This window comes from Symphalangus syndactylus, chromosome 17, assembly GCF_028878055.3.
Source record: "Symphalangus syndactylus isolate Jambi chromosome 17, NHGRI_mSymSyn1-v2.1_pri, whole genome shotgun sequence".
Taxonomy (NCBI): domain Eukaryota; kingdom Metazoa; phylum Chordata; class Mammalia; order Primates; family Hylobatidae; genus Symphalangus; species Symphalangus syndactylus.
The window spans coordinates 77,477,560-77,491,484 of NC_072439.2; the positions used below are offsets into that span (position 1 = coordinate 77,477,560).

The 13,925-nt window shown below is 35.4% G+C and overlaps 1 protein-coding gene and 1 non-coding gene across 2 annotated transcripts in view; both read left to right on the forward strand.

Annotated features, from left to right (window-relative positions):
* The window catches only part of NAALADL2 (N-acetylated alpha-linked acidic dipeptidase like 2), a 955,512-nt gene that overhangs the window by 905,667 nt on the left and 35,920 nt on the right, over positions 1 to 13,925 (forward strand). The gene's annotated exons all lie outside the window — the stretch shown is intronic.
* On the forward strand, positions 9,114 to 9,217 carry LOC134733417 (U6 spliceosomal RNA). The gene has a single exon (XR_010116855.1). It is a non-coding gene; the product is annotated as a U6 spliceosomal RNA (small nuclear RNA).

Below are 13,925 nucleotides of genomic sequence, written 5' to 3' on the forward strand. Positions count from 1 at the left end.
ATACTGTAACAGTGTAAATAGATTAGTTTCATTTAGATGTATCTGACTGACCTTTATCTCAAAATTGTCACGAATTTGTACTTCATTTATAAAATACATAACAAATCATCCTACTTCATGTTTTTTCTTGATAGATAATTCACATTTCTAAAGATTATTGATGCAAACATTTCAAAATTACAATAGGATTTCCACTCTCAGTGCTTATAAGCACATTCTTAATGGGGAAGGAAATATTCAAAGTAAAAATCTGAGTTTAAGCAAATGAAAAGTAGATTGATTATTTATAGCGATAATTATATAGAGAAAAAATAAAATTGTTAATTACATTGTACAAAAGAACATTTGGTGAACAGGGTTCAATTTTTTTAATGTTAAACAGTCTTTAGAGATGTTATTCACGTAAACATCTCACTCTCTAACCCATTGGGCATACAGAATTCTCATCTAATACACAAGAAAGAAGTAAAAAATGATTTGCATTTTAAGAAAGTTCTTGACAGAACTTTACTGTATAAAGCCAAATACTTCATTTTGTATTTAGATCGTGTCCCAAAAAAATATCGTCTCAATAAAAGTGCCACTAAACACTGGAATGTATTATTTTTGGAATATGTAGAATAATATTCCCAGTGATCTGGAAACAGAGGATTCAAAATTTTGGATCCTATGATGTTGCATCTAAAGCTGGCTCCTCATTGAACGCTGCTCTGTGCAGTACTGCTGGAAACTGGCAATATAAGATCCCTACCTTCAAGGAGCTTAATCTAATTCAAGAGCTAAAATACATAAATTATATATCAAATACAGGTACAGAATACTTATTCAAAGTGCGCAATGAATACTACAGCCAAAAAGTACTTTTGTGATTCAGTGAAGAGAGAAAGTATTGTCTTGTGGTAGTCAAGAAAGACATTTTTTTTTTTTTTTTTTTTGAGATGGAATCTTGCTCTGTTGCCCAGGCTGGAGTGCAGTGGCACGATCTCGGCTCACCGCTACCTCCACCTCCTGGGTTCAAGCAATTCTCCTGCCTCTGCCTCCTGAGTAGCTGGGATTACAGGCACGTGCCATCATGCCTGTCTAATTTTTGTATTTTGAGTAGAGACGGGGTTTCACCCTGTTGGTCAGGCTGGTCTCAAACTCCTGACCTCATGATTTGCCTGCTTCAGCCTCCCAAAGTGCTGGAATTACAGGTGTGAGCCACCATGTCCAGCCACAAAAGACTTTATAAGGAAAGTGAAATATGTATTTGGGCTTGAGGGAATGATAGTATGCCCATTAAATTAAGGTGCATTTCCAGGAGGATAGTTTGAAGAAAGATAGAAAGGAGAAGTTGTGTGTGGTGTGCTCAAGAGTGAAGCACAAGATGTAGAGTAGTCTGAATGGTTATTGGGTTAGCGGTTATGGAAAGGTAGGTAAGATCAAGTTGTGGAGTCCCTTAAATGCTCTGTTGAGAGGTTTGGGCTTTATTTTTCATGGACACAAAAAAGCCATGTAGAAATATGTGTTGTTAGGAGGATTTATCTAGTGCTCCTGAGAGGGTGCACTGGAGTCAGGAGAGAGCAGAAACCTTTAGGAAGATTATCGGAGCAGGAAAGGCACAGGGTGAAAAGAACCTGATTTGACATGTTGGTGTCAGGAATGAAGAGCAAAGGGCCAATTTAGGAGGTGATATTTAGGAAGAATTGGCTCATTTAGTGATTGTGTGGCTCTAAGAGTCTCGTTGCAGGTTGTTTTTAGAATTCCTCTAGGTTTAGGTGGGAAAACAGGATTGAGTACTAGGAAAGGGCTTCCCCTCTGCCCCGTTTACCTAGCCATTTAGGTAAAGCACTCTATGTCTACATGTAGTTATATGAAGATCTATGGATAAAGCTAATTTCTAAAGTCATTTCCAGCTCTAGAGATTATTAAGCCTCGCAGCCTCTGTTTTCAAGGGGACATCTAATTCTGAGTAAGGGAAGAGGGAAAGAGCAGAAGGATAGACTGCAATGCCATAAGTGAAAAAGCTGCAAAGTACATTGGAAGTACTAACTTGATCAGCAGCGGGGAGCCAGCAAAACAATATCTATGTTCCAGGACCACGTAAGTGAAAGTATGTTGAAAATTACAAAGCATCACAAAATATCACTATTATCAAATCCAGCGGTGTAGAATTTGACTCGTTGCTCTTGAGTAGACAGGGGATTATGTATTTTCTTAAGAATTCTAAATCTTGTATCTCACTCCTTCCTTTACTGCTATTCCAGTAGGCAGTGCTCTACCACTCCTGGGTACTTGGTGTGTCTGGAGAGGAGATCTCAGGGCATCTGTGTTTTGCTGTTAGATCCTTTTTTGCTCCCTGTAGTTACTACTCTACAAAAGCAGAGCAAGGAGTCTGACCAAGGAGTCTGGTAAACCTGTGCATTCCCACTATAATTTGCTTTTCTTAAACAAATTGATAGTCTTTATTTTTTAAAGCAGGTTTAGGCTTAGAAAATAATTGAGCAGAAAAGTACGGAATTCTCATATGACTCCTCAGCATCCCCTCTTCCTAGACACAGTTATCCCAATTGTTAATATCTTGCAGTAGTGTGTTGGTACATTTGTTACCATGAGCCAATCTTGATACAAAATTGGTGAGGCAATATTGATACAAACTAAAATAAATAGTTTAATATCAGGGTTCGCTCTCTAGGTTGTACATTCTATGGGCTTTGACAAATGTATAATCATATGTACCTACTATTGCAGGGTCATATAGAATAGTTTTACTGCCCTAAAAATCTCTTGTGCCCCACCTATTCATTCCTCCCTACTGAACCTCTGGCAAACGTTGATCTTTTTACTGTCTCCATAGCTTTGCCTTTTCCAGAATGTCACCTATTTGGAATAGTACAGTATGCAACCTCGTTAGATTAACTTCTTTCACTTAGCAATATGCAGTAGATTTTCTCCATATTCATTCCTTTTTATCATTGAGTAATATTCCATTGTATAGCTATACCAGTTTGTTTATTCATTTATCTATTGAAGGGCATTTTTGTCACTTTCAAGTTTTGGCAGTTGTGAATAAAGCTGCTATACATATTTTGGTGCGGGCTTTTTTGTGGACATACATTTCAATTTATTTCAGCAGATACTGAAGTGTGCAATTGCTGGATAATGTGGTAAGCCTATGTTTAGCTTTGTAGGAAACTGCCGAACTGTCTTTCCAAGGGGCTATATCATTTTTCTTGCCCACCAATCGTCAATGAAACTTTCAGTTGCTCCACATCTTCATCCACATTTGTTGTCAGTGTTTTGGATTTTAGCTATTCTAATAGATGTATGTTGGTATTTCATTGTTGTTTGAATCCGCAGTTCCAAAATGATAGATGATGTTTTGCATCTTTTCATATGCTTATTTACCATCTATATATTTTATTTGATGTGATATCTGTTCAGCTTTTTTGCCCATTTTTAAAATTGAGGGTTTTTTTTCTTATAGTCGAGTTTTTAGATGTATTTTTATATTTTGGACACCAATCCTCTATTAGATAGATGTTTTGCAAAGTATTTTCTCTCAGACTATGGCTTATCTTTACATTCTCTTAACAGTACCTTTTGCAGAGCAGAAGTTGTCAATTTTAATGAAATTTGAAAATTAAATCATAATTTTAATAGAATTCAGTTTACCAACTGAATTTTATTTCCTGTGCTTTTTGTGTCATACCTCAAAAGTTATTGTCAAACCCAAAGTCACTCAGATTTTCTGTTACATTATCTTCTAGAAGTTTTATAGTATTGCATTTTACATTTAGGTCTATGATCCATTCTGAGTTAATTTTCGTGAAAAGGATAAGGTCTGTGTTTCGATTTTTTTTTTTTTTTGGCGTGTAGATGTCCAGTTGTTCCAGCATTGTTTGTTAAGACTCTTTTCTCTGTTGTATTGTCTTTTATTTGTCATACGATATAGTTTTAATACTGCTTTTTGTGATTAGCATCTCACTTGTCCACATTAGAATAGCTTTCAAAATTAAGAATACCAAATAACAATATTATAGGAGAGCATTGGACTTGAGATTTTTAAAAGTGGGAAGAGATTTGAGATGAAAATTTGTCTTTTTCTTCTTGAATGATCTGCGGCAAGATAATTAGCATTTCTGAGCCTCAGTTTTTCATCTTTAAAATAGATCTCAAAAGATTATTAATACTTCAGACTCTGATAATGTTCTCATTTCCAAAGCTCCCCCATATATCACTATTAACCAACGGAGACATATTTAAAAATTAAGTGACACAAGTTCTCTTTCCCCAGAATCACAGCAGTGAAGTATTTCCTTCATGTTTATTTTCAATATATCGTCCTTCCCTTTATTAAACCTTTGCTAATTGCTTGCCAATCGAGGGGTTGCAACATCTTATAGAAAATAGTTTGAGGAGGGACATTAAATATGCAGTAAAGAAAAGAGTAAATAAGGGCTGGGCGCAGTGGCACGCGTGTAATCCCAGCACTTTGGGAAGGCCGAGGCAGGCGGATCACGAGGTCAGGAGATTGAGACCATCCTGGCTAACACGGTGAAACCCCGTCTCTACTAAAAATACAAAAACTTAGCCAAGTGTGGTGGCGGGCGGCTGTAGTCCCAGGTACTCGGGAAGCTGAGGCAGGAGAATGGCGTGAACCTGGGAGGCGGAGCTTGCAGTGAGCCGAGATGGCGCCACTGCACTCCAGCCTGGGGGCCAGAGCGAGACTCCGACTCAAAAAAAAAAAAATTAAATAAATAAAGAGTAATAAAATATCTAAGTAGCACTAGCTTTCAAAATAAATCTTGGGACTCTAAATGACAAACTTTTTTCAGTAGAAAAGACTTCTCTCAAATCACTTTCTTTGGGTATTTGGGGAGTACTGTTATAAGCATCGTGGTCTTCTGGGGCATATTCTCCTACATGTTTTAACTTTTGACATTTAAACTACGTTTTAGATTTTGGCACCAACCATTTTGTGGTTGAAATTTAATATCTTTTTTAAAAATGCTTCTTCCTAGCTTATTTTAGCAAATTTCAGCAAGATTTCCAGCCTTGTCACAAATTACTCCAATGTGTAAGGGTATGAGTCCTTGAGGCTACTGTTGTGTCTCTATCTCCTTTCTTCACTCACCCATACACTAGCTTGTATAGTCTTAAAATGAGAGAGCAATAATTATTGCCCTCTCTTTTATTTAAAGTGATTGGACTAAACTGAACAGAAACAGAAAGATCTTTGATTTTAATCTTTTAGTATACAAATAGAAAGCAATGGGATTTCAAAACTGCTCCAAACAAAAATATAATGACAAAGGATTTCCATTAATACACTGCTAATAATATGTGTGTAAGGTATATGAACATGACCCCACATTTATACATTAAGAGGGCACATCTCCATAAAATCTCATCTTTATTCTCTCTCCACATTTAAAGAGATAGCAGTTAAACAGCAATAAGGGTTTTCTTTCTCCCCATTCTGACGCACATATACACACACACACTGCTGCATTACTGTGGTGAGATAGGTTTATAGGGAAATTTTACAAAAGGATAGGAAATTTGGTGTGGCTTTGGAAAAGAGAATCAGGGATTCACTGTTTTCATTTGGATTGATTTGAAAGGCATGAGAAAACAAGGAAGCAAACATGAGCCAGTGTCTAATTCTGGCTGCTAGATAGAAATGAAATAGGACTCTTAGGAAAAGTGAACATCCTCTAACACCACCATTAGAGATGAATTAAAGGCTAATTATTATATTTAAAACAAAACTATTGATTATGGTCCAGTATCCCATTTTTCATTCTTATGTATGGTATTTCAGCTACATCTTGGCTAAGCAGACTATAGGGAGTATCTAAACTACACTTATATTATTGTTTCTTTGGCAAAACACTTCTGAGTTCCAAACAATGGCGTAATCAGGAGTTTGGAGGGCACAGCCCATTTGTAATTTGAGGGACAGCGTATGTATGTGTATATACATGTGCATGCCTTTGTGTGTCTGACATTGTGTCCTTATGGAAGATGTCACAGCAGGTTCATAACAAAGGAAATTATTTCAGAGATTGCCAGAATGACCTTGTGGAAGTTCAGGGGACCATTTCAAGCTAATCCAAGCCAAGACCATTTTTTTTGTTAGCATCCTTGAAAGCAGAAAAATAGCAATGTAAATGTCAAGATGCTTCTGCCTTTAACCAAGAATAAACAAAGAAAGCAATCCACTAAAAGTACTTTTCAAACACATAAGCTCCCAAAACTTTGCTTTTGAAAGATGTTAGAACCAGTTTATATTTAGGCAAGCGATGACATGAGACAGAACTATTAAAAAGCCACATTTCTCAGGTATTATATGATCAGTTTCCAGCTACGTATTCAGTACATACATAATTTTAAGAGGTTGAAACCCAAACCCCCCAAATCACTTCAGAATAACAATGATCTCATTATACAGTTTTCATGGTGTTTTAATTAGAGTTGGTTACATAAGTCTCAATAGGACCTCATGTTCCCTGTTTGATTGGGATAATGACTACTTTGTTCAGGTTGTACTTTCTTTTAGTGAGGTGTGGGTGGTCTGAATGGAACTAAAATCTCACCATTGTTTTTCTTGTCATTAATTCTATCAGCACTGCCTCTGATTTCTTTAGACTATGAAAAATAACTAGTGATTAAGAATTACCATAAAGCTTTTAACATGTTTTAATAGCGACTACTTGCACAAAAGAATCTATGTATGCATACAAAATTTTATAATCTACACAATGACAATGTAAAATTTCCAAAAGAAGGTGGAAGACCTGGCTCGTATACAAAATCTTTGTAACGTTGATCATTATATACATTCCCTTTTACCCTTTTATGAATAAATACATATATTAGTTTTATAATTATGTATCCCTTTAATATTTTTAAAGTTTCCATTTCTAAAAGGAGCAAAAAAGCCCCCAAATTTTAAGAAAAACCAGATTAATATACCGAAATTCAAGCCTCATTTTTTCCACTCATTTTGTCAATATTAAAACAAAGAACATATCTCATTTTAACAGGCAACATTCAAATACAATTTGATCAGACATTTAAAAACTTGTTTTAAAAATTTCAACTGACAATGAAATAAGGGTAATTAGTCTGAGATCCAGTCTGCTAGTATCAAAATAGAAATCCTTGTGTGTATAACTGTTTGGATTTTATAAAAATGTCTCTTTCAATTTTAAGGTATATTCTCATTTAAAGTGAGAAAAAATTACTGTTGTCATATTTGCAAGTTAAGACCCATTGCCAGTCTGAGGGTGAGTTTTGACTTGATGATGAATTGAATAATTAAGACTAACAATAACAACAATACTTTCCATAGAGGATGATTTATTTATGCCAGGCACTGTGCTGCACATTTTTCATGTATTATTTGTAACACTTCTAACAATCCTGCCAGATTGGTTTTATTATTTCCTTTATACATATAAGAAAACCGAGGCTTAGGAAAAGTTAACATGCGCAGAAATGGGATTCAAACGTAGTTTGTTTTCTCTAAAAACCACCACCCTTTCTACTAGACAATACTGCATACATTTGATCCAAATTATCCCTAGTTTGCTCAGAAATCACCAATAAGTTTAATTAGATTATAGTGTTAATATAGCCAGATATGTATAGATTACGTTTTCCACATTTCAGAGTTACATCCCCTAACTTGATAGTGACAAAATTGCATCTGTGAGGCACCAAATTTATCCCTACTTCTGGATAAGAGATATGCCTTATTGTCCTGAATCAATAAAATTATCTTGTCTCAAAATAGTGTCTATCCCTTCATGTTTCTGTAAATCTTAGATGTAATTTGAAAAGTAGGCATATTTGTCTGCTAAGTCTCATATACTATAGTTAAAAATGTTTTTACATAAATAACAATATAGTATAGAGGGGGGTTCAGTAGACGGGGAACTTACAGTTGTAGGCTGAAGACCCAAAAGACTCCAGAATAAGTCACTTAACTTCCATGACATTTATTCTCTAATCAATTAAGTAAGAAAAGATAAACTAGTGAATCTCTAAGATAATGAAAATATAGTTGAGGAAGTATTCATAACTAATACAAATTCACTTCCATATTTTTAAGTGCATTTCAGGGAAATAATTATTTCAATGGGGGAAGAAAAATAATGAAATCTACGTTCCCTATGAAACCATGTTAGACATTTTAGCATTTGTTTCTCTCTCCTTTATTTTATCTGCTATTTTATTTTATTTTTATGTGTATAAATATCTTTCTGATTTAATATGATCCAAAGAGAATTAAGAGAAAGGATCATGCTGAGTATTTTCTTTCTACGGAACCACCTAAAACCTCATTTTGCTACATAATAAAACCAAAGTTTCCAATTGCTGCGTAAATCACGTGTTTAGGAGATGAAATGCTCAGGAATCATTTTGCACTTGACATTTTCTAGATTATGAGTAGCAAAATTTTCTTATAATAAGAAAGTAGATCTGTAAGCCACAAAAAAAAAAAATATGGAGCAAGTATAGCATATTGAGATGATACACAAGGAAAGGACAGGGAGCCGATAGGCACGAGTCTATAAAGCACACAGTTAGTCCTGTACACCATCCCCAGTGGAATCTTTCGTTCAAATGAAAGCTTACATGAGCTACCCTAGTTGACAAGGAAAGGAATATGAGTGTTGCCTCTTTTTCCACAATCACCTCGAAGGACTACATGATTTGCCAGCCACTACACTTGATTGTGCTGCTTAACCAGTCTGCTTGCTAAGAACACAAGACTACACCATTTTCAACTGATTAAAAAAATAGGTCTATAAATTTATAATCATACTTAGATTAGATCAAGTTGGAAATTTATAAGGGCAATAATGGATGAAATGGGAAGTACTCATGCCATAGTCTATAATTAGAGCTAAATTTAATACATGATTTAATGTGCAATTGATATAATCCTTAAAAAACTGCAACAAACCCTCAAATTACATATAGTGAGGTTCTAGTCTACCTTTATCTGACAGGTTTCACTGAGAAAATTAGAAGGCAATCTGGATATTCAAATTAGGAATAATTTGAATGGAATTATAAGTTTGGGCATTAGAAGTGTTGAAGACATAAAAGTGAAGGAAATGCTCACTTCGGTATCACATATATTAAAATTGGAATGATACAGAGATTAGCATGGCCCTTGCCCAAGGATGACATGACAATTCATGAAGTGTTCCATATTATTATAAATAAAATATATATATATTTTAAAGTCAAGGAAGCTTGAAGTTTCCTTAGCTTTCTTTAAGCTGTTTTATAGAATCAAGAACTACTAGAACTGAAATAGAACCTTCAATGACAGTTCCAGCCACCTGCAGTTCTCAGGCAGGCAACTTCCAGCAGCTCTCGGAGAAATTCTGTGAATCTCCTTCTGACATTTGCCTGCTTGTCTGCCTGCAACCGTTGCTGAAGAAAGCAGATTTGGTTCTACTTCTGCCTTCCAAATCCTGCATGATGATTGTTGCAAATTTTGTGTCTTTTACTGCACTTCGAAAAATGTTTGTTGACTAATTTATCCAGAGAAACTTTCTTGGTCCTTTATGCCGTTTTCCCTGGATCTTAAAAGAACTGGAACCTGCCTTGTGCCATAATTGGTCATGGTGGGGTTTTATTGGGGTTTTGTCGGCCCACACCAGGTTTTATTGGGACTGTTCCATGTATAATACATGTCCATGTCAAACAATGGTTAGGCTATCAGGATACTGCCTATGAGAATTTTAAGAACTAAATAAAACTCATGTACCAGGCACTTAATATACTCGATATTGTGAAGACCGTATCTCTGGTCTTCACAATAGCTTATGTAATAATTGTTGGAGCTGGTAATTTTACCAGGACTTTCTTGTTTCAAAGCCATCTCTCTCTCTCCGTGTACTCCCAGGGGCTCTGTATACACTTCTTTGATCTATCAGATTACTCATCCAGGTAGATATTTTCCCCATTGTGTTGGTAAGGGCTCTGAAGTTCAGAAAAATTAGTTTTTTTTCTTCAAAGTTACCAGAAATGGTAAATTACATAAATTGGTTAAGGGATAGTATCTGGTTGCACCCATTCTGAATTTTATTTTAAAAAACAAATTTGGCCAGGCATTTGTTTGTTGACAAACAAAAGTGGCTCATGCCTGTAGTCCTGGCACTTTGGGAGGCCAAGGTGCAATAGATCACTTGAGGTCGGGAATTTGAGACCGTCATGGCTAACATGGCGAAACCCCGTCTCTACTAAAAATACAAAAAATCAGCTGGCGTGGTGGTGCACCCCTGTAGTCCTAGCTGCTCAGGAGGCTGAGACAGGAGAATCACTTGAACCTGGGAGGCAGAGGTTGCAGTGAGCTGAGATTGGTCCACAGCACTCCAGCCTGGGTGAAAGAATGAGACTTTGTCTCAAAAAAAAAAAAAAAAATTGTAGTAGCTTCACAGACTGGAGTGGTATAAAAAGAATATTTAAAACTGAGTTTGAATAAAATGATCATATTGTGAACCAAAAGAGAAGCAGAATATATTTTATCTTACACATACAAAAATGGATATTTAATACTTTGCTATTTCTCTTGACTGTAAGATTAATGCCTATGGCTTGAGTAATATTTAGTTTTTTGCATTTCCTGATTCTCTTTTTAATCTTACTACCTTTCTTACCTGTAAGTTAGAATTTGATGTCACTTTTTCAAAATACTTCTCTAAAATTACAACTGATTCCATTATACTTATTAATTCAGCAAGTACGTAGTGTCTACCATATGCAGAACTGTACCAGACACTGAGAATACAATGCTCAAAAATATAAATATCAACCTTACCCTTTAGAACTTTACTTTCTATTGGGAAGAAACAGAGAATAAGCAGACAAAAGACCAAATAAATATGTAATCACAAACTTTACAATCGTCTTGAAGGAAAGAAACATAACCTTTTCCTTTAGGGTAGCTAAATAGATTTGGGGGATTAACTTGGGCTGAGACTGAAAAACTAAACAAGGGCCTAGAGGCCATAGAGAGGGGTTAAGTATTATTTTCAGGGCCTTTAATATCTGATTACAGGTAGATTGTAACATACTTTTTATCTATTCATGTATAATCTATCATCATGTATTCTGTATATCTCTGATTGCTATGTAAAAAACAGATTTTAGAGGTAATGGAAGAAATGGAAAAATTAGAAATGGTGTGATCTTTTAATAATCTAGGCATGTCAGTCAGGATTTTCCAGAGAAACAGAACAATAGGACACTAGGAGATTGCATGTATATGTGTGTGCATGTGTGTGTGTGTGTGTCTGTGTGTGTGTGTGTCTGTGTATAATTTTAAGGAATTGGTTCATATGACTGAGGAGGTTGGCAAGTCTGAAATCTGTGGACAATGAAGGCTGACAACTCAGGGAAGAGTTGATGTTATAGTCTTGATTCCAATATCTGTAGGTAGGCTGTAGCGGGCTATAAATTTAGTTAGAATTTCTATATTATATTAATAGTCTAAGGCAGAGTTTTTTTTTTTCTTCAGGATGCCTCCTGTTTTGCTTTTGAGGCCTCCAACTGATTAGATGAAGCCTACCCACATTATCAAGGACAATCTCCTTTACTTACAGTCAGCTGATTGTAAATGTTAATTACATCTGTAAGACACCTTCACAGCAACATATGGACTAGTGTTTGAACAAACAACTGGGCAGTATTGCCTCACTACATTGACATGTAAAATTAATCATCACAGAGATCATGTAGGTGGGAATGCAAATATAGAGAAGATTAATTTGTAACATTTCAGACATATAATCTACAAAAACTTGCTGATGGATTAGGTATGAGGATGAAGATGAGGGAAGAAATCAAGAATAACAGGTCTTTCCCATGAGCAGTGGATTTTAACAGCTATGATATAGAAAGAATGAATCTTTTCTAAATGAGATTCTGCTGAGTTCAGCTCAAATAATATGATTGACAAGGCAAGATTACTTTTGTTATGCATTTTAAATGACTAAATAATCTTGAGAAGAAGTTCTGTTTGTATATGTCTAGTTATATTTGGCTAATCCTAATGTAGACTAAAAATTTCCCTTGCCTTCTCTTTCTCATCCAAAATAATTGCATGCAAATAGTAATCTGCTCTTTATGCAATAATGTGAAATGGGAGGAAACATAGCCAAATATTTCTGGAAGGGATAGCCTTCAAATGTGCCAGGTACAGTGCCTCCGATTTTTTTTATCGCTAATCATAGTAGGTCTCGTCTTCTAATGAAAGCTTACATATGCTACACCAGGGAGTTTGGATGATATACTAACTCAATCTAATTTTACACAATATAATTCAAAAGCCAATAAAATGTAGCCTCGTCAGACAGAAAAGTTTTAGAGGGAGGAATGTAATATAGGCACCAAATGTTAAGTATCCTCTCTGCAGGTGGTTTGTACATTTCCTGTGTTTCCAATTTCTCTTTTCTTTTCTTAACCATGAAATTAAATAGATAGCTTTGAACAACTAAAGAATAGAAATTTTTTCAAAGCTGATTCATAATGCCATCTTTTTTCCTGAAATAGAATATCACATGGGTGAATAGAAAGTCATTTCAGACATAGAGAGTTAAGAATTAAAAATGTAGTAAAATATTCTTCTAGATTAACTACTAGAGGTTGATGAGTACCTATGCTTCATTTTATTTCAGAAAATGTTTGCCCTTTTATTTTATATATTTAGTATTGTAAGTCACAATTGAAAGGCTTGATAATCCATAAAATCATATTTTCCAAAGTCAAATTGTTAATTTTGCATACAATTTTGATTAGGTGTAGACAGGTTCCATTTATCTTAACTCATTAGTGTTATGCTATATTAGTAGATTTTCTATGTAGATTAAACTTTCTCTAAGTAAATCAAAGGTTTTGTGATTCCCATTTTACTTATTTCATAAAATTTTAATATCTATTATGTAAAAGGCACAACCTAAATGTATTAGTTTCCTGTGGCTTTCATAACAAATTGCCACAAATTAAGTGGCTTAAAACAACAGAAATTTATTCCTTTCCAGTTCTGGAGGCCAGAAGTCTGAAATCAAGAGGTCAGCAGGGCATTCCCTTGTTTGTGACCACATCACTCCAATCTCTGCCTCAGTCTTCACATGGCCTTCTCTTCTTTGTGTATCTACTTAATCTCTCCCCATCTCTCTTTTACAAGGAGACTTGTGATTGGATTTAGGGCTCATTCACATAATACAGGATAATCTCCTTATATCAAAATCCATAATCACATCTCTATTAGTCTGTTCTCATACTGCTAATAAAGATATACCCGAGACTGGGTAATTTATAAAGGAAAGAGGTTTAATTACTCACAGGTCAGCATGGCTTGGAGGCCTCAGGAAACTTACACGTAGCAGCAGCAAGAAGTGCCGAGCAAAAGAGGGAAAAGGCCCTTATAGAACCATCAGATCTCCTGAGAACTCACTCACTATCATGAGAACAGCGAGAGTTAACCACCCCATGATTCAATTACCCTCTACTGGGTCCCTCCCAAGACATGTGAGGATTATGGGAACTACAATTCAAGATTTGGGTGGGGACACAGCCAAACCATATCAACATCTGCAAAGACACTTTTTGCAAATAAGGTAGCATTTACAGGTCCTAGAGATTAAAATCTGGATGTATCTTTGCAGTCAACATTCAGCTCAATGCACCAGATAATACAAGGAATATGAGTGTAGATTAGACAGTGGCTTTCTTCTGAATAGATGTGCTAGTTTATTAAGCTTTATTTTTTTTGTTGTTTTTGTTGCAATCCCAACCTTGTATACCACCTTGTGTTAACCTGGAACTAGGACTCTACAAACTGCATTTTTGCTTTGCCAGTTGGCTCCCTGATAAACTCTAATAAGAAGCAGTAAAAGAAAGCTGGAAGCCAAGAG